The sequence below is a fragment of the Arachis duranensis genome, chromosome 3 (genome assembly GCF_000817695.3).
Source record: "Arachis duranensis cultivar V14167 chromosome 3, aradu.V14167.gnm2.J7QH, whole genome shotgun sequence".
Classification (NCBI taxonomy): domain Eukaryota; kingdom Viridiplantae; phylum Streptophyta; class Magnoliopsida; order Fabales; family Fabaceae; genus Arachis; species Arachis duranensis.
The window spans coordinates 92,430,614-92,451,046 of NC_029774.3; the positions used below are offsets into that span (position 1 = coordinate 92,430,614).

The 20,433-nt window shown below is 36.4% G+C and overlaps 1 non-coding gene across 1 annotated transcript; it reads left to right on the forward strand.

Annotated features, from left to right (window-relative positions):
• The first annotated feature begins 7,668 nt into the window (after nucleotides 1-7,668).
• LOC127746389 (small nucleolar RNA R71) lies at nucleotides 7,669-7,776 on the forward strand. The gene has a single exon (XR_008008008.1). It is a non-coding gene; the product is annotated as a small nucleolar RNA R71 (small nucleolar RNA).
• Nucleotides 7,777-20,433: the final 12,657 nt, after the last annotated feature.

The window sequence follows — 20,433 nt, forward strand, 5'->3', positions numbered from 1 at the left end:
TTTAGTTCCTCCAGATCAGGCTGAACATATTTAAAGATGTCCTCTAGCTCAGATTCGAGACTTTCAGTCATATTGACCTCCTCCACCAAAGAGTCAATAATATCAGCGCTCATGCAGTCATTTGATGTGTCTGGATGCTGCATAACTTTGACAACATTCAACTTGAACTCATCCTCATTGACTCTCAGGGTTAATTCCCCTTTTTGGACATCAATGAGGGTTCGTCCAATTGCTAGGAAAGGTCTTCCTAGAATGAGAGTTGCACTCTTGTGCTCCTCCATTTCCAGCACTACAAAGTCAGTGGGAAAGGCAAATGGCCCAACCTTGACAATCATGTCCTCAATTATGCCTGATGGATATTTAATGGAGCCATCAGTAAGTTGGAGGCATAGTCGGGTTGGTTTGACTTCTTCAGTCAAGCCAAGCTTTCTGATAGTGGATGCAGGTATTAGGTTGATGCTTGCTCCAAGATCACATAGAGCTGTCTTGGTGCAAGCACCTTCTAATGTGCATGGTATCATAAAGCTTCCTGGATCTTGAAGCTTTTCTGGTAAGCTTTTTTGAAGCTTCTCTGGTAAGCTTTTTAGAATGACTGCACTGCATTCTTCAGTGAGAAACACCATTTCAATTTCTCTCCAATCCTTCTTATGACTTAAGATCTCTTTCATGAACTTAGCATAAGAGGGTATTTGCCCAAGTGCATCTGCAAATGGAATCTTTATTTCAAGAGTCCTGAGATAGTCTGCAAAGCGGGCAAACTGCTTATCCTGTTTCGCTTGGCGGAGTTTCTGAGGATAAGGCATCTTGGCTTTATACTCTTCAACTTTAGTTGCTGCAGGTTTATTTCCTATAGAAGTGGTTGGAGAAGCCTACTTAAGGGGGTTGTTATCAGCACTTGCAAGTGTCTGACCCCTTTGTGGCGTTTGAACTCCAGAATTGGGTGAGGAATGGGCGTTTAATGCCAACTTTCCCCCCTTTTCTGGCGTTTGAACACCAGAACTGGGCAAGGAATGGGCGTTTAACGCCAACTTTTCCCCCCTTTCTGGCGTTTGAACGCCAGGAGTATTCCTCTCTGGGCTCTTACTGTTCTCAGAGGGATTTTGGGCAGTGGTTTGGTTATCCTCTGTCAGTTGTTCCTTTCTTAGCTTTTTGCTACTTTGAGCAGTGTTATTCAATGTCTTCCCACTCCTCAATTGAACTGCTTGGCATTCTTTTATTATCTGTTTAGATAACTGCTATTTTGTCTGATTCAACTGTGATTCTATATTCTTGTTAGCAATTTTGGTTTCTTGGAGCATCTCTTTAAATTTTGCTAACTGTTTTGTCATCAGGAGTAATTGCTGATTAAGCTCAACAATCTGTTCTTGAGGATTAGGATCAGTAGTTACTGCCATAACTTCTTCTTTTGTAGAGGACTCACTGCTTGAGTATAGATGTTGATTTCTAGTAACAGTATCTATGAGCTCTTGAGCTTCTTCAATCGTCTTCCTCATATGTATAGATCCACCACCTGAGTGGTCTAGAGACATTTGAGCTTTTTCTGTAAGCCCATAGTAGAATATGTCTAACTGTACCCACTCTGAAAATATTTCAGAGGGGCATTTTCTTAGCATACCTCTGTACCTCTCCCAGGCATTATAAAGAGATTCATTATCCTATTGTTTAAAGCCTTGGATGTCCAGCCTTAGCTGTGTCATCCTTTTTGGAGGGTAAAATTGATTCAGGAATTTGTCTGATAACTGTCTCCATGTTTTTATGCTTGCTGTGGGTTGGTTGCACCTCTTAGCTTGATCTTTTACAGCAAATAGAAACAGTAATAATCTGTAGACATCTTGATCTACCTCTTTATCACGTACTGTGTCAGCAATTTGTAAGAACTATGCCAGAAACTCAGTAGGTTCTTCCTGTAGAAGACCGGAATACTGGCAATTTTGCTACACCATGATAATGAGTTGAGGATTTAGCTCAAAGCTGCTTGCTTTAATGGGAGGTATACAGATGCTACTCCCATATGCAGCTGTAATGGGGTTAGCATATGACCCCAGAGTCCTTCTGAACTGCTCAATTCCACTTAGGTCCATGATGGAGAAAGGGAAATGATATGGATTCACAAGTAAAGTATAAAATACTTTTTTTTAGGAATAACCGAAAATAATAAAATAAAATAAAATAAAAAAATAAAATAAAATTTCGAAAACTAAAAGAAAATAAAATCAAAACAAGTTGAAAACTAGATTAAAAAGATTTTGGAATTAGCAATTAAAAAGATATGTGATGGATGAAATTGTGATTCGTACTCTTTGTACTTGTATGAAATTTAATTCGAGATAATAGCTCTTTACTATGTGTGGTCAAAACTCCATTCAACTAACCAACAAGTGTACTGGGTCGTCCAAGTAATAAACCTTACGTGAGTTAGGGTCGATCCCACAGAGATTGTTGGTATGAAGCAAGCTATGGTTATCTTGTAAATCTCAGTCAGGCGGATAGTAATTGATTATGGATTTTCAAAAATTAATAAATAATAAACATAAAATAAAGATAAAGTTAAAATAGGATAGAAATACTTATGTAAATTAATGGTGGGAATTTCAGATAGGCGTATGGAGATAATGTGCCCTTTCTTTTTCTACTTTCCTACTTCTTCCTTCCAGTTCTTTCATTCCTTCCTATGGCAAGCTGTATGTAGGGCATCACCATTGTCAATGGCTACATCCCATCCTCTCAGTGAAAAAGGTCCAAATGCTCTGTCACAGCACGGCTAATCATCTGTCGGTTCTCAATCAGGTTGGAATAGAATCCCTTGATTCTTTTGCGTCTGTCACTAATGCCCAGCCTTCAGGAGTTTGAAGCTCGTCACAGTCATTCAATCCCAGAATCCTACTCCGAATACCACAGACATGGTTTAGACTTTCCGGATTCTCATGAATGCCGCCATCAATCTAGCTTATACCACGAAGATTCTGTTTAAGGAATCTAAGAGATACGCTCCCGGCCTAAGGTAGAACAGAAGTGGTTGTCAATCACGCGCGTTCATAGGTGAGAATGATGATGAGTGTCACAGATCATCATGTTCATCAAGTTGAAGTGCAATGAATATCTTAGAATAGGAATAAAGAGAATTGAATAGGAAATAGTAGTAATTGCATTAAAACTTGAGGTACAGCAGAGCTCTACACCGTTAATCTATGGTGTGTAGAAACTCCACCGTTGAAAATACACAAGTGAAAGGTTCAGGCATGGCCGAATGGCCAGCCCCCAAAACGTGATCAATAGTCTCCTCAGATGAAGAATAAAATAAAACTGAGACCAAAGATATCTAATACAATAGTAAATTATCCTATTTATACTAGACTAGCTACTAGGGTTTACACGAGTAAGTAATTGATGCATAAATCCACTTCCGGGGCCCACTTGGTGTGTGTTTGGGCTGAGCTTGATCTATCCACGAGCTGAGGCTTCTTTTGGAGTTGAATGCCAAGTTGTAACGTGTTTTGGGCGTTCAACTCCGGGTCGTGACGTGTTTCTGGCGTTTGACTCCAGACAGCAACATGGAATTGGCGTTGAGCGCCAATTTATGTCGTCAATTCCCGAATAAAGTATGAACTATTATATAATCATCAATTCCCAAATAAAGTATGGACTATTATATATTGCTGAAAATCTCTGGATGTCTACTTTCCATCGCCGTTGAGAGCGCGCCATTTGGAGTTTTGTAGCTCCATAAAATCTATTTCGAGTGCAGGGAGGTCAGATTCCAACAGCATCAGCAGTCCTTTGTCAGCCAACTATCAGAGTTTTGCTCAAGTCCCTCAATTTCAGCCAGAAATTACCTGAAATCATAGAAAAATACACAAACTCATAGTAAAGTCCAGAAATGTGAATTTAACATAAAAACTAATGAAAACATCCCTAAAAGTAGCTTGAACTTACTAAAAACTACCTAAAAACAATGCCAAAAAGCGTATAAATTATCCGCACATCAATATGATTGAAAATTGTTTTGAAAGAGATATGATTTTGAAAATTAATGAAAAATTTCGAATATTTAGAGGAGAATACAAAGAAGACACCAAACTTAGAAATTTTTAGAAAATCACACACAAATTTTCGAAAACCTAAAGAAAAACACAAAGAAGACACCAAACTTAGAATTTTTAAAGATCAAGAAGGGACTAAGAACATGCAGATTCGAAAAATTGAAAGAAAACAAAAGCATGCAATTGACACCAAACTTAAAATATGAAACTAAACTCAAATAAAAGATTCTAAACCAACAAAAATAAAACAGTCCTAATCCAAGCAACAAGATAAACCCTCAGTTGTCCAAACTCGAACAATCCCCGACAACGGCGCCAAAAACTTGGTGTACGAAATTGCAATCACACTTTTGCAATTCCACACAACTAACTAGCAAGTGCACTGGGTCGTCCAAGTAATACCTTACGTGAGTAAGGGTCGATCCCACGGAGATTGTCGGCTTGAAGCAAGTTATGGTTATCTTGTAACTCTTAGTCAGGATATCAATAATTCTCATGTTTAATTGTGAAAAGTAGAAGAACATGAAATAAATACTTGTTTTGCAGTAATGGAGAACAGGTTGAGGTTTTGGAGATGCTCTATCTTCTGAATCTCTGCTTTCCTACTGTCTTCTTCTTCAAACACGCAAGGCTCCTTCCATGGCAAGCTGTATGTAGGGTTTCACTATTGTCAATGGCTACCTCCCATCCTCTCAGTGAAAATGTTCAACGCGCTCTGTCACAGCACGGCTAATCATCTATCGGTTCTCAATCAGGTTAGAATAGAATCCAGTGATTCTTTTGCGTCTGTCACTAACGCCCAGCCCTCAGGAGTTTGAAGCTTGTTACAGTCATTCAATCCTTGAATCCTCCTCAGAATACCACAGACAAGGTTTAGACCTTCCGGATTCTCTTGAATGCCGCCATCAATTCTAGCTTATACAACGAAGATTCTAATTAAGGAATCCAAGAGATATAGATACACACTCAATCGAAGGTAGAATGGAGGTGGTTGTGAGGCACACGTTCATAGGTGAGAATGATGATAAGTGTCACGGATCATCACATTCATCAATTTTAGGAACAAGTGATATCTTAAAATAGAAGCAAGCGTGATTGAATGAAAAACAGTCGTAATTGCATTAATCCATCAAGACACAGCAGAGCTCCTCACCCCCAACCATGGGGTTTAGAGACTCATGTCATAGAAGATACAATAACAAACATGTAATGTGTCATGAGGTCCATATACAATAGCAAAAGTCCTATTTATGGTGAACTAGTGACCTAGGGTTACAAGAATGAGTAAATGACGTAAAAATCCACTTTCGGGGTCCACTTAGTGTGTGCTTGGGCTGAGCATTGAAGCTTTCATGTGTAGAGACTTTTCCTGGAGTTAAACGCCAGCTTTTGTGCCAGTTTGGGCGTTTAACTCCAACTTTTGTGCCAGTTCCTGCGTTAAACGCCGGGAATTCTGAAGCTGATTTGAAACGCCGGTTTGGGCCATCAATTCTTGGGCAAAGTATGGACTATTATATATTGCTGGAAAGCCCAGGATGTCTACTTTCCAACGAAATTAAGAGCGCGTCAATTGGGCTTCTGTAGCTCTAGAAAAATCCACTTCGAGTGCAGGGAGGTCAGAATCCAACAGCATCTGCATCCCTTTTTCAGCCTCTGAATCAGATTTTTACTCAGGTCCCTCAATTTCAGCCAGAAAATACCTGAAATCATAGAAAAACACACAAACTCATAGTAAAGTCCAGAAAAGTGAATTTTAAATAAAAAATAATAAAAATATAATAAAAACTAATTAAAACATACTAAAAACATACTAAAAACAATGCCAAAAAGCGTATAAATTATCCGCTCATCAGTGACTCCACATGATCATCAACCTAAAAAAAACATAAAATAACAATGGAAAATGGAAATTTAACATGGATAAATAAAAATTGGGTTGCCTCCCAATAAGCGCTTTTTTAATGTCAATAGCTTGACAGTGAGCTCTCATGGAGCCTCACAGATACTCAGAGCATGGTTGAGGCCTCCCAACACCAAACCTAGAGTTTGAATGTGGGGGCTTTGTTTGACACTGTATTGAGAGAAGCTTTTCATGCTACTTCTCCATGTGTACAGAAGGAGATCTTTGAGCCTTAAACACAAGGTAGTTCTTATTCACTTGAAGGACCAACTCTCTTATGTCAACATTAATCACAGCTTTTGCTGTGGCTAGGAAGGGTCTACCAAGGATGATAGATTCATCCTTATTCTTCCCAGTGTCCAGGATTATGAAGTCAGTAGGGATGTAAAGGCCTTTAACCTTTACTAAGACATCCTCTACAAGTCCATAAGCATGTTTTAATGATTTGTCTGCCATCTCTAATGAGATTCTTACAGCTTGTACCTCCAAGATTCCCAGTTTCTCCATTACAGAGAGTGGCATGAGGTTTATGCCTGATCCCATGTCACACAGATCCTTCTCAAAGGTCATAGTGCTTATTGTACAGGGTATCAAGAATTTTCCGGGATCCGATTTCTTCTGAGGTAATGTCTGCCTAATCAAGTCATTCAGTTCATTAGTGAGCAAAGGGGGTTCATCCTCCCAACTCTCATTACCAAATAACTTGGCATTCAGCTTCATGATTGCTCCAAGGTACTTAGCAACTTGCTCTTCAGTAATATCTTCATCCTCTTCAGAGGAAGAATACTCATCAGAGCTCATGAATGGCATAAGGAGGTTCAATGGAATCTCTATGGTCTCTGTATGAGTCTCAGGTTCCTTTGGTTCCTCAGTAGGGAACTCCTTTTTTTCCAGAGGACGTCCCATGAGGTTTTTCTCACTGGGAATCACGTCCTTCTCACTCTCTCCAGGTTCGGCCATGTTGGTCATAGTTATGGCCTTGCATTCTCTCTTAGGATTTTCTTCTGTATTGCTTGAGAGAGTTCTAGGAGGAGTTTCAGTAACTTGTTTACTCAGCTGACCCACTTGTGCCTCCAAATTTCTAATGGAGGACCTTGTTTCATTCATGAAACTTTGTATGGTTTTAGATATATCAGAGACTATGGTTACTAAGCCAGGACGGCTCTGCTCAGAGTTCTCTATTTGTTGCTGAGAAGATAATGGAAAAGGCTTGCTATTGCTAAACCTATTTCTTCCACCATTATTATTGTTGAGGCCTTGTTGAGGCTTCTGTTGGTCCTTCCATGAGAGGTTTGGATGATTTCTCCATGAAGGATTATAGGTGTTTCCATAGGGTTCTCCCATGTAATTCACCTTTTCCATTGCATGGTTCTCAGGATCATAAGCTTCTTCTTCAGAAGACGCTTCTTTAGTACTGCCGGATGCAGCTTGCAATCCAGTCAGACTCTGAGAAATCATATTGACTTGCTGAGTCAATAATTTGTTCTGAGCCAATATGGCATTCAGAGTATCAATCTCAAGAACTTGTTTCTTCTGAGTTGTCCCATTGTTCACAGGATTTCTTTTAGAAGTGTACATGAACTGGTTATTTGCAACCACTTCAATGAGTTCCTGGGCTTCTGCAGGCATTTTCTTTAGATGAATAGATCCACCTGCAGAATGGTCCAATGAAATCTTGGATAACTCAGACAGACCATCATAGAAGATACCTATGATGCTCCATTCTGAAAGCATGTCAGAAGGACACCTTTTGATCAATTGCTTGTATCTTTTCCAAGCTTCACAAAAGGATTCACCTTCCTTCTATTTGAAGGTTTGAACTTCCACTCTAAGCTTACTCATCTTTTGAGGTAGAAAGAATTTAACTAAGAAGGCATTGACCAACTTTTCCCAAGAGTTCAGGCTGTCTCTAGGTTGTGAGTTCAACCATATACTAGCTCTGTCTCTTACAGCAAAAGAGAAAAGCATAAGTCTGTAGACCTCAGGATCAACTCCATTGGTCTTAACAGTGTCACAGATTTGCAAAAATTCAGCCAAGAACTAATGAGGATCTTCCAATAGAAGTCCATGAAACTTGTAATTCTATTACAGCAGAGAAACTAATTGAGGCTTAAGCTCAAAGTTGTTTGCTCCAATGGCATGAATAGAGATGCTTCTCCCATAAAAGTCGGGAGTTGGTGCAGTAAAGTCACCAAACACTTTCCTTGCATCATTGTTGTTGGGTTCGGCCATGTCTGTTTTGTCTGCTTCCTTTTCAAAAATTTCTGTCAGGTCCTCTTTAGAGTTTTGTGCTTTAGCTGCTCTTAGCTTCCTCTTCAGAGTCCTTTTAGGTCCCGGATCAGCTTCAACAAGAATGACTTTATCTTTGTTCCTACTCATATGAAAGAGAAGAAAACAAAGAAAGTATGGAATCCTCTATGTCTCAGTATAGAGATTCTTTGATGTGTTAGAGGAAAAAAAGAATAAAGGGATGAGGTAGAGAGAAGAATTCGAACTTATAGAGAGGGAGGGGTCTGAATTATTAAAGGAGAATAAGTGTTAGTGATTAAATAGAAAGAGATGGGAGAGAGAGAATTTTTGAAAATTTTTAAATAAAATAAAATTAGATTTTAAAATAATTAGTTAATTAAAAAGAATTTTGAAAAATTTGTTAGTGGTTTTCAAAAATTAGAGAGAGAAAATTAGTTAAGTGGTTTTGAAAACGATAAGAAATAGTAAGTTTTGAAAAGATAAGAAGTTAGAAAAAGATTTTGAAATTAAAATTTAAAAAGATGTGATTGAGAAAAAGATTTGATTTAAAATGATATGATTGAAAAGATATGATTGAAAAACAATTTAAAAAAAATATTTGATTTTTAAAATTGATGACTTGACTACAACAAATTAAAAGATATGATTTTAAAATTCAAATATTGAACCTTTCTTAACAAGAAAGTAACAAACTTGAAGTTTTTGAATCACAACATTAATTGTTAGCAAGGATTTTTGAAAATATTAAAAGAAAAATGAAAAAGATTTGATTTTGAAAAAGATATGATTGATAAGAGAGGTTATGAAAAAGATAAGATTTTGAAAAATTAGTTTTAAAACTTGAAAAATTGAAAAAGATTTGAATTGAAAACAAAATTACCTCCCTTGTGTCATCCTGGTGTTAAACGCCCAGGATGCTATCCATTCTGGCGTTTAACGCCCAGAATGCTTCCTCTTTGGGTGTTAAACGCCCAGCCATGTACCCTGGCTAGCGTTTAAATGCTAGAAATCCTTTCATACTGGGCGTTTTGAACACCCAGCTTTTTCTCTGTGATTCCTCTGCTGTATGTTCTGAATCTTCATTTCTTTGTATTATTGACTTGAAAAGACATAATTTTGAATTTTTTTTGAATTTTTAATGATGAGAGAGAAAAATAACAGAATGAAATTAAACATGAAAAACTAAGATCTAAACAAGGAATGCATGCAAGAACACTTTGAATGCCAAGATGAACACCAAGAACACTTTGAAGATCATGATGAACATCAAGAACATATTTTTAAAAAATTTTAAGAAAAGAAAGACATGCAAGACACCAAACTTAGAAATTTTCATACTAGAGACACCAACAATTTGAGAATGCACATAAGAAACAACAAAAGACACAAAACAAGAGAATTTAAAGATCAGACAAAGAAAATCATCAAGAACAACTTGAAGATCATAAAGAACACAATGCATGAGTTTTTGAAAAAAGCAATGATTATTAAAAACATGCAATTGACACCACACTTAGAATGTGACACTAGACTCAAACAAGAAACACAAATTATTTTTGATTTTATGATTTTATAAAAATTTTTTTGAAAATTATTTTGAAAAAGAAAATAAGAAACTCAAAATTTTTAAGAAGATTTCCAGGAATCATGCAATCTTAGTCTAAAGCTTCAATCTAAAAAGATTAGACATGGTTAATCAAGCTTCAGCAAGACATTACATACAACAGCCAAATTGATGGGAATCAACTAGCTCCTGTGATGATAAAAGCATCATCTGAAACTCTAGAATTCATTCTTAAAAATTCTGAAGAACAAAATAAAAAAAAAGAAAATTACCTAATCTGAGCAACAAGAAGAACCGTCAGTTGTCCAAACTTGAACAATCCCCGGCAACGGCACCAAAAACTTGGTACACGGAATCGTGATTCTCAAAAACTTTCTTCACAACTCCGCGTAGCTGACTAGCAAGTGTATTGGGTCGTCCAAGTAATACCTTACATGAGTAAGGGTCGATCCCACAGAGATTGTTGGCTTGAAGCAAGCTATGGTCATCTTTTAAATCTCAGTCAGGCAGATTCAAATGGTTATGGAGTTTTGATAATTAAAAGATAAATAAGACATAAAATAAGATAGAAATACTTTATGTAATTCATTGGTGGGAATTTCAGATAAGCATATGGAGGTGCTTTGCTCCTTCTAAATCTCTGCTTTCCTACTGCCTTCATCCAGTCATGTGTACTCCCTTCCATGGCAAGCTGTATGTTGGGGGATCACCGTTGTCAATGGCTACCGTCCCTCCTCTTAGTGAAAATGGCCCGGCTACGAGTTACATAGGGCTAATCATCTGTCGGTTCTCGACCGTGTCAGAATAAGATCCAATGATCCTTTTGCGCACTGTCACTGCGCCCAGCACTCGCGAGTTTGAAGCTCGTCATAGTCATCCCATCCCAGATCCTACTCGGAATACCACAGACAAGGTTTAGACTTTCCAGATCTCAAGAATACTGCCAATTGAATCTAGCTTATACCACAAAGACTGTGATCTCACGGAATGGAAGGCTCTGTTGTCAGGAGAGGCAACCATGCATCGTGGACCAGGAGGCCAAGAGATACACACTCAAGCTATTGCAAATAGAACAGAAGTGGTTGTCAGGCACGCGTTCATAAGTGAGAATGATGATGAGTGTCACGGATCATCACATTCATCAAGTTGAAGTATGAGTGAATATCTTAGAACAAGAATAACCTTGAATTGAATAGAAGAACAATAATACTTTGCGTTAATTCGTTAAGAGCAGCAGAGCTCCACACCTTAATCTATGAGGTGTAAAAACTCCACCGTTGAAAATACATAAGTGATAATGGTGTTCATTGGTTTCGGCCCTAGAGGGGGAACCAGAATAACCAAGACGTCTAATACAATGAGAAAAATTAATATTTATACTAAAACTAGTAGCTATGGTTTACAGAAAATGAGTAACTAAGGTAAATAGTGCAGAAATCCACTTCCGGGGCCCACTTGGTGTGTGCTTGGGCTGAGCATCAAAGCTTTCACGTGCATAGGCTTTTCTGGAGTTAAACGCCAACTCTGGCGTCAGTTTGGGCGTTTAACTCTAGCTTTTATGCCAGTTCTGGCGTTTAATGCCAGAAAAGGGTCTTTGACCGGCGTTTTGATGCCAATTTGGGCCATCAAATCTCGGGCAAAGTATAGACTATTATACATTGCTGGAAAGCCCAAGATGTATACTTTCCAACGCAATTGAGAGCGCGCAAATTGGGTTTCTGTAACTCCAGAAAATCCATTTCGAGTACAGGGAGGTCAAAATCTAACAGCATCTGCAGTCCTTTTTCAGCCTCTGAATCAGATTTTTGCTCAGGTCCCTCAATTTCAGCCAGAAAATATCTGAAATCACAGAAAAACACACAAACTCATAGTAAAGTCCAGAAATGTGATTTTTGCATAAAAACTAATAATTATATACTAAAAACTGACTAAATCATACTAAAAATTACCTAAAAACAATGCCAAAAAGCGTATAAATTATTCACTCATCAATAAACTCACAGACGAGCTTTCTTGCGCGGTGAATGGTCTTGATGTCGATATCATTGTTTTCAAGGTTCATAAATTTCTAGTTTCAAAACCATTTCATGTTTTGTTTTTATTTATCAATGTGCAGATTTGTTTGGAGATATGCTTTGACCCAAGTACCACCCCTTGTGGTCACAGGTACACTTCAAATAAAAATTTTCTAAATTTCTTACTTAGTACGATTTGTCTGAGCCATTTTTTAAATTTCTATTAATTAATAGATTTTCATATCCTAGATTTCAGTACGAAAATGAAGCCAAGAAGTATTGCCCTCCCTTAATACCTTCAGAATATTTTCAGAATTGAGGAAAGATACAGTTGAATTGCCGGTTCTCAAGAGAGAAGGCCATTCTTCTCTTATCATTGTATATGTAGTTACCATTTTTCCCACCTTGATTAGAAGAGTTCTTGTTGTATCTGCTTTTCATTTGATGTGGCATGTTGTTTTTGCTTTCATTTTTTTTCACTACATATATGTAGTATACATAAATATAAATTTATTTGTATTAGAATCTATTTTCTATTTCATCTTTATATGATTTTCAATAATTATTGGCATTCGATCTTAATAAATAGTTATTTATCTTTGATTATTTATATATTTTATTGAATTAGAATTACATTTAAAAATTAAATTTTAATAGTGAATATGTGAAATTTAGTTAAAATTTATAATTAGAAAGCAGTATTAGCGACTGATTTAACAACCGATTTTAGAATTTTGAAGTTAGCTGTTAGCGACTGAAAAATTAATGACCGATTTAGTAACCGAAATATTGGTCGCTATTTAGCGACCGAATACCTCAGCGACCGATTTAGTGACCGAAATATTTGTTGCTATTTAGCGACCAATCTTATTAGCGACCGATTTAACGACCAAAATTATTGTGTATGGTTAGGTGGCCTTGTTTGAAAATCGGTCGCTAAATATTAGCGACCAACATCGGTCGCTATTTTGAATTTAGCGACCAAGGTTTTAGCGACTACCAAAATCGGTCACTATTCCGATAATTTTTTGTAGTGGTTGGAGCGTACATTCACGCTCTCACTAATTAAACTGATTTTTGTTGAATTTGGACCAACTTAATTGAATTGAGTTGTCAAAATGACTTGGATGTATAATAAGATAGTTAAATTAATATCATTGTATGTGTTATTATTTCATTCCTTAAATATAGTAACTCTTGCATTATTATATTTAATCCATGATAATGTTTTTATATATCAAAATATTTTTATTTCCTTATATACATGCCTGTATTGTTATGTTAAGACGGGATGATTATTTTCTTATATATATATATTATACACTATTTCTTTATTAATATTCTACTTTGTAAGAAAAATTATGACTGAAACACGGTCATTTTTATAAATCACTATAAACATATGAACTTGTATATGGTAATTGATTATGTCTAATAAAAAAACTAGGCTAATTAATTATCACTTTAAAAATGTATAATAAATAATTTTGATTATGCATGATTAATGAATAATATAATTAATATAATAATTTTTTAAATAATAATACATTCATACAAATAATAGTTGTTATGCGGATTTTATATATCTTAATTGGTTCGCTATCTATGATTTAAGAGCAAAATCTACTCATTTTTTATGAGTACCAGTTTTTCTTGATGCATTAAAGACTTTGCTTTGAACAAATGAAAGGTGAACATAAAACAAAATGCAAACTCAAATAAAGATTTTTGAATTCAGAAAGAAAGAGATTACAGAAAAATAAATGCTTCAGTTTAAATAAAGTAACAATTGCCTTTAACAAAGTCAAAGGACTTTGAAATTAAAATGACAATTCAAAATTTTAAAGAAGAAAGAAAAAACTTTGTAAAAGAAAGGTGAATTTCATTGAAAAGAATTATAGGAAATTGAAAAGAAATGTAAAGACATGAAAAGAATTCTGCAGAAAATAAACTCGTGGCAGATTTAGAAAGCCGCTAGGATGTGAGTATGTGAGAGTATTTTCTGAAGACAAATTTCAACACTTGCCTCTTTTGTGCCCTGTTAATTTATAGACTAATCTAACCAATTTTGTCCTGTCAAGTGTTGCTTCTTAAGAATTCGAAAAATAGTTGTTCTCGCCAAATACAAAACCAAGTAACTGTCATTGTGCACCACATTATCAATCTTAATATGTTGTTTGTAAACTTCATCCTTCGATGGGCTATGTCAAATTAAAAACCCTTCTATTAATATCCATTTTTTGATTTGACACTCTTAAAATTTCGACCAACAACCCTTCGATTAATGAACTCTTTGACTAACAAATTGCTCCCTAGGATTGTTATTATCTATTAAATCTTTTGAGTATGAAATAACTAATCCTTAAACAGGATTCACTTTAAATCCTAAAAATAAATAAAGATAGAGATAAAGAGAGTTCGCTTTTATGCTTGATAACCGTCCACATCATCACGATCCCATTAATTACGCACATTTCACGCATATCTAATTAATTGCTTTCTTCTCTCTCTTCCAAAATTCAATTTTCGACGGTTTTAAATTAAATGAAAATCCTTCATATTAAAATTTTAAAAGATTTCCAAACTATAGGTAAGGCTATGGTCACGGTTTTAAGGTAGGATAACCATAGATAAACTATGGTCACAGTTTAAAAGCAAGGTTACTATAGATAAGCTATAAACTGTGACCATAGATAAGACTATGGTCACGATCTTAAAGTTAGGTGACCATAGAAGCTAAAACCATGACCATAGATAAGGCTATGGTCACAATCTTCATAAAAGCGTTACCATAGACTAAGCTATGGTCACGATTTTAAAGTAGGGTGACCGTAGATATCTATGGTCACGTTAAATCCGTGACCCTAGATTAGGCTATGGTCACAGTATAAAACAAAGGTGACCATAGAGTAAGCTATGGTCCCGGTTTTACAAAAGCATGACTATAGATAAAAAAAATCGTGACCATAGGTCTATGGCCACGACAGAATAGGCCATGATGGAAAAACCGTGACCATAGACCTATGGTCACCCTTTTCACTAACTATCGTGACCATTGACCTTTTTTGTAGTGTTCATGTCCTTTTTTCCTTCGTCAAACTTCAATCTTTTCTCCGTAATCAAATCTCTGAAACAAACACAATTATTAGTCGAATGGCTAGTTGCTTAATGAAATTTACAAAAAGGTTTTCTTTTTAATTCTTTGATAGAGGGTAAATTCTTCCCTTTAGGAAAAACTAATTATTTATCTTTAAGTAACAGATCAAATATTTGTTCCAATTTTAAAATTTTGAAATTGTATTTCATACCACCTTTGTACTTAGCATCACTAACTTTATCAATATTTGCAACTTTTTTCAGCGAAGCACAAACATAAGGTGATCCATTCTTCAATGCAGCCAAATCGACTTTGAAATATTCGTGTTCAAAATCTTCACATGAAGATTCCATTTCAACATAAGAAAATTTTTCTTTTTGAGTAAGAGACTTATAGTTCTTAAATTTCTTTTCGCTTTTAAATGCCTCTTTTTGTTTCTTAAGTAACTCGACTTGTCTAACCCTTTCAGCTAGATGAGCCAAATTAGGAATATGAACATTTAACAATTTTTTACGCATGTAAAAGCCCAATCTCATGATCGTTATTTTAACTACTTCACTTTTAGGAAGTGATACATAGCATCGATTATGCATGTTTTTTGATCGAATAATCATAAAATCATCGATTGATTCACCAATGTCACGCTTAATTGCAACCAAATCAGTTATTGTAATATTTACTTGCCCTCTATAAAACTGAGCATGAAAAGTATTCTCTAATTATGTCCAAATCAGAATTGAATTTGGCCTCACATTTGAAAACCATGTGAAAGTATTTTTGTTAAAGAGGAGAGAAAAAACTTCATTTTCAAATTTTTTCCATTTGCTGAATTTTCTAAGTCAACCATATATCGAGCAGTATGCTCGATAGTAGACTCTGCAACCTCCCCTGCAAACTTAGTTGCTATCTTAGGATTTTTCACACCTTTTGGCACTTCAGCTATCTAAACTTCAGCGAGGAAAGGTGACACAAAATAGGATTGATTTATAAACCTTACATTAATACCTACTTGATTGAGAACATTTTCGATGATCCTAGTCATTTGATAATGATCTCAAAGCTAGTTAGCACGGATTTTGTTCAACATCTCATCAGCATTCTGATTACTTCGAACTACATGAGACCTATCTTCTTCTTTGCCAAGGTTAACATGTAAATTTCCTTGATCATACCTAAGTTTTCAAGATCTATCCTAAAATTTTGATGATGAGGTTACCCCTCACCCTTGCTACCAGATTGTCATGCTTCCGACTGCGCCACTCTGATAACTCGGATATTACGACTATTCTTAATATATTTAATACTAAAACAGAAGCCTATTTAAAACTTAAAACCATATAGCCTTCAAAAACACTTTTTCGTGAAAACACACACACACACACACACACACACACACACACACACACACACACACACACACACATATATATATATATATATGTGTGTGTATGTATGTATGTATGTATGTATGTATGTATGTATGTATGTGTACCAGATACAATACTTTAGAATTATATATATATATATATATATATATATGCATTACAATAACTTACAAACATACATATCACAAATTCCTATCCCTCTTACATAATGTATAAAGATAAAGGTGAGGGAAAACATAATACCTAAAACAATACAATACATCTTGTAAATGGAAAAGAAAATAAACTCTTCGAGACTTCTTCGCCCATATCTCGTTAGTCAGTCCACCCTTGAGGGATTGTATTCGTGGATTTTTTCCAGAATCGTGCCAAGCGGCTTTGCACCTTTTGCTGACGAAGCATCCCTAACATCTGACACGCTGCCTTTTTTCTCTCGCCAAAAGACTCTAATTTCCAAATGTCCACAAACACATCTCATAGATACATATAGAATTCTGTGGAAAGCCGTATTTGATGAAAGTCGTATGTACGGCTTGGGGGGAGATCTTTCATATCTTTCGAGATCCACCCTACAATATGAGGCCAAAAAGCCAAAATAAATCATTTTAGCCCTTAGAAGTTATAAAAAAAACAGATTATCCCTTTTACGCTCATGTCACGGCGAGGTACTGTAGAAGAAAAAACCGCAAAATCTGATCCAATTTATCCTAATCGGCCAAGCATTCTATTCTTCTTATGGCTAGATCCAATCTCCTGGTCCCTGTGAAAAGTAAAAAGAATTTAAAGTTCTTCCTTTCGGGAAGGGAAGATTAGGAAAATTCTATTGCAATTTTTTCCAGAACCCCGAAAAGCATGAAAAAAAAGGCTCGAATGGTACGATCCCGCCGTCACCCCAAAATGAAAGGGGCGATCTCGTAGTTCTTGGTCTGTAAAGATTTGCCCCCCTTTTTAATTGATTAGGGGGGTTGGTCCCCTTACGACACACGAGAACGCTCTAATTTGTAGAAACGTATGTTTCTATATAGTTCAATGTGCTCATCAGCACCTGACCCTGAGATGTGGATCATCCAAGGCACATTAGCATGGCGTACTTCTCCTGTTCGAACCGGGGTTTGAAACCAAACTTCTCCTCAGGCGTAACGATCTGGGCACTATCTCGGATAGAGGCTCGGTAAAATAGACATGTTTGTGAAGATGCGGACTACCTCCACCTGAACAGAAAGACCCTATGAAGCTTGAAAAGGAAACACCTATAGGGGAGTGAGAACATCGTCCTCAAAAGGATTCTCACTATAGGGTTAGAGAATTGTTATAATAAGATATGTAAAATAAAACTGTTTTCAGGGTACAGTGATCGTTGTTCGCCTTATGTATCATTTTAAAACCAAAGGTTTATATTCAAAAATCTGAAGTCGTTTTTAAAAGAGAAACCCATTTATTCTTCAAAATCCAAAACCTTTTGTATCAAATAGTAAAAGTCTTTTTAGATAGTATGAATGACCAAGCTATTTGAAGTATAGGTTCATTAAGTCTATACAGAACCAGTTTGATTTTTCATACTTTACTAAACCAGAAACTCAAACCAATCATGGCCTCTGGCCCATCACAGAATCAATCAATCACGGCCTCAGACCCAAACAACTCAAATCAGCATTCAATTCACCACAATCAAACCAATTTCAATTACAAACACAAGTAGAGAAGGTCAAACACAAACAAAGTAGTTACATTAAGTATAGCAATTAGCAGTTAAGCAGAATTATTCAGATAGACAAACCAATTACAATATGCACACCCAAATAATGTCACATAGATGCATATGATAAATGTCTACCCTATTGGCTCGTGATATCACTTGTCGGTTCAAAATACCAACCCGACACATCCCCGGGATGTTGCCTTTCTGCCACGACCAGGGATATAGTGCCCTGCTCACTCTTTCTTTATCTTGTGCCTCGTGAGTTATAGTGCCCCGCACACTCTTTTGGGTTATAGTGGCTGAGTTCACTCTGGCAGCAGAAAGGTTATATGAGCGGGAGACTGTCACAGCCCTCACATTTCAACGTAGGTGGGAGACTGCCTTGGCCCCTACGCCGGCACCGCTACCTCGACAAGTGGGAGACTGCCACAGCCCTTGCCAAAGGTGCATAGCGACTTTCAAAAATCAATGCATGTCACATGAGCGAGAGACTGCCACAAGCCTCACATCCGAACGTAGGCGGGAGACTGCCACAGACCCTACGATGGTGGATAAGGCACTTCATAACCACATACTCAAACTCATCATCAATTTCCAATTTCTCAAATCAATTTCCTTTAAAACCAAAACTCATTTCCTTGGTAACATTTTTCGAAACTCCAAACAACTTCAAAATCATATCAATTGTAAATCTCTTCGAAAAGTCATCAAAATCATTCATTTTAAATTAGGATTTGGTAATGAAATTTTACAGCATTGTCTCAAAGCTTTACGGGAGAATAACCTATCTCAATTCCTTAAAAATTTATTGAAAACTCTTAAAATCATAGCTTCTTGGTATGAGTAAATAGAAATAGAATTTATTATAAAACCGAATCTTATAAGTCAACAAGTCCCAAACCCAATTAAAAACCAATTCACTTAAAATGAAACCAATCCATTTAAATCAAAACCACTTTTAGGTTCCCTCTCAAAAACCAATTCTCTAACTTCTTCCAAAACGTCACAAATACAATTATTCAATCAAAGTCCAATTTCCTTTAAAATCACTAAGAGCTCCTGTGAACAAAATCCTTAAGTCTAACTAAAAACATAATACCTTTTTATGTTTAAAATCGATATTAGAACATAATTCTTTTCTTCAGTGATTTAAAATCGAAAAGTAATTCTTTTCTAAATATATCAAACTCAAGACATATAGTTTTCTTAAATAAATTAAACTCGAAAATATAAATATTTTATTAATAAGTCAAATGATACAATTTCCCAAATCCAAACCTTTCTAAATAACCTTTCAAACAAAGTATCATAATTTTTATATAAATTTCGGCAGTACCTCCGCTAAAACTTAGACTTTGCCACCTTTTTCGAGTCCCAACCAAACCATTCCACAACCCTTTTCAACGGGTTCAAGACCAAATCAGTTCAAAAATAAAGCTGATTCTAACAATTCATATCTCAAGGAGACCGATTCAAAATCAAATCAATTTCTACGAATCAAAATCCTTTTCAAAACTTTAAAGAATTAATTCAACAACCTCCAGTTTATCAAAATCAGTCAATAATTAAATCAAACAACAATTATAATTATCCAACACAGCCAGACAATACATAAAACTTATACAATCACTAAAAAGTATAATTCTCTCATCAATATCCATTTATAACATTTCCAAAGTATAAAATAGAGTTTTTAGAAAAATATCCTACCTCGATTGTGGAAACTCGAAAACTCTAAGACGCGTCACAACTCGTTTTCTCTCGGCCCGCAACTGTGGCAGCTGCAACCTCAGCTCTAACCTACTTTCTCAGCAACTACAATGACTCAAATCGCAATGTGTAATAATCAATACTCAACTCTAAGTTACCAAAACTTTAGAGTCTATAACCAAACATAATGGAATACTAATGCAGGGATTTTCGAAACAAAAACACTTACTGTAATAACAAAACGAAGCAGCCGTGACTCCAAATCAACCCGGCAGCAGCTCCGACAATAACCTCGAGTGACAGCGGTAGGCAAAAACCCCAATGACGGCGACTGTAATAACCACACAGTCAAAATCTTGCCGGAACCCCAAAAGAACAAAAAACCAAACTTAAAACCCCTTACCGGTAGTATTTCCCGGCGACGGCATTGGCGTTTCTCGGCAGCAAAGCATGACAGCGCTGTTGGTTCCTCCTCCGACAGTGGCTTCCCTTCCAGGTTCTCTTTCTCGCTCCCAGATCCTCTATCTTTTCGTGGCTCTGCTTGACGGCAACAGACTCAGAGGTGGCGGTGACACCATGCGTAGTAGTAGTCCGTGATGATAGTGATGGAGGCTCTGGCTTCGTGATGAGGACGACGATGCAAACAGCTGTAGCAGCGGCAACGAGCTTCATGGTGAGGACAACGGCGATGACAGGGACCCCGTGGCGGTTCACGAGGATGGCGCGAGCTCTTCCCTTCTCCATCGGCGCTCTCCTTCTCTCTCGGATCTCCT